At 51.1% G+C, this 1700-nt stretch overlaps 1 pseudogene; it reads right to left on the reverse strand.

Annotated features, from left to right (window-relative positions):
* Window positions 1–861: 861 nt before the first annotated feature.
* LOC102431624 overlaps window positions 862–1700 on the reverse strand; it is a 24605-nt pseudogene continuing 23766 nt past the window's right edge.

The raw sequence follows: 1700 nt of genomic DNA on the forward strand, positions 1-1700 counted from the left end.
TTTCTAGGGATTGTCCTTTTGCAATGGCCTTGACTGGCAGGCAGGCTTTGCCGATGTAGCCTTGGAGATAAGCAAGGGGTCCTATAGATTAGGCATCAAGATTTGTACTTGAACTTGCTTTGCAACCGTTGCTGGGGGGAAAATTTATGCCAGCTCAGGAAATGGACTCCAGTCAATAAGGCCTTCAGTGCAAATATTCTCTTGGAATAATTTATTAACTCCCTGCAGACCTTGTGGTCAGACACAATTAGAATCTTCTCCTACTTAACAGGCTGGGGCGAAGCCTGCAAAGTGGCATTGAGGAGGCCCAGGGGATGTCTGCAAACTGAGGCAGGTGGCCATGATAGGGGGAACAGCTCAATGTAGGGGCAAGAGCAAGGGCTGGGGGTGGCGGGGAGAAGGGGGACAGGCCTGGGTTTGAATCTTCACTCTGATCGTTTCTTAGCTGGAGTCCTTTGGGAATGTTTCTTTATCTTTTTGAGCCTCAGTTTCCCCACCTGTTAGATGGGGTTAGCTCTTAGCATAATATACATAATAAATGGCAGGTAATTGGTCTGGGAAGAAGTTTCAACTCCATGGGGTACAAACATGGAACACTTGTTTTTTTTTTTTATTTATTCTTTCCTTAACACACACACTAACACACACACACACACACACACACACACACACACACACCCGACATTCTAAGGCGTGAGAGCTGAGCCTCCTCCAGGTGCTGGCCCGCCTGGCACTATGGTGGATGAGGCCCAGGGAAGCTCAGCTGGGGCTCTCCTTAAACCTGGCTGTATGGAGCACTTTGTTCCGGGTGGTCCTCACCTCCTCCCAGTCCAATTGGCTATTCTGGCCCCAGGTCTTTTCTCAAGGCCCCTTCGGCGAACGGCCACACTGGGCAGAGGGCGGCACTCCCCTTGGACTTCGCACCACAGACACCCTTCCCAGCCAGCTGTTGGTGGGTTTCCTGGTGAGAGAGCTCGTGGAAGAGGCCCAGGTGAGGTGAGCATGTGAGGGACCCCGAGACCTTGGCGCACCCGTCTTCCATGCCAGTGAGGGGCAGACGGTGATGATGGCCGGGTGGCAGCAGAGGCCATGGCCTCTGGGTTGTTTCTTCATCTTGATATGTGTCCTATGAAATGTTAAAGGGATCCCATGGGATATCACACGGTCTTCATAGCGTTCTGTATAATGCAAAGAGTGAACTGCTCTGTTCTTTGCTTTTCTGGAAGCATCCATGGTTCAGTGGCTTTTCCAGTGGCAAAACCTGTGGCTCCTTTGCCATTCCCCACAGCAACCAGGGCACGGACTGATCTCCTTCTTCCCTCTTTTGCTGTCATATTGAAACCATTTCTTACCTCAAGTATCCTGGTATTAAAATCATCATATGTTTCTCCACTGGGACCGGGGGCGGGAGGGCCAAGACTTTGAATTATGCTTCCACTCCAGCTTCGCTCCAGCTTGACCTTCCTCTTCCTCTTCCTGTCCCACTCTTCTCTCTGCTGGACCATGTCAGCTTCCGCCTTCTCCTGCTCTTCTTGCTGCTTTGGGCAATGGTTTGTACAGCTCCATCCCACCTAGGAGGGACATTCAGACCAGGCAATGGGAGGCTACTGCGGCTACTGCGCACTTCATCGATAATCTGACCCCTGTTCAAAACTTTCTCTCTTTCTCTCTCTCTCTCTCTCTCTCTCTCTCTCTCTCTC

This window comes from Myotis lucifugus, unplaced genomic scaffold (assembly GCF_000147115.1).
Source record: "Myotis lucifugus unplaced genomic scaffold, Myoluc2.0 scaffold_376, whole genome shotgun sequence".
NCBI lineage: Eukaryota > Metazoa > Chordata > Mammalia > Chiroptera > Vespertilionidae > Myotis > Myotis lucifugus.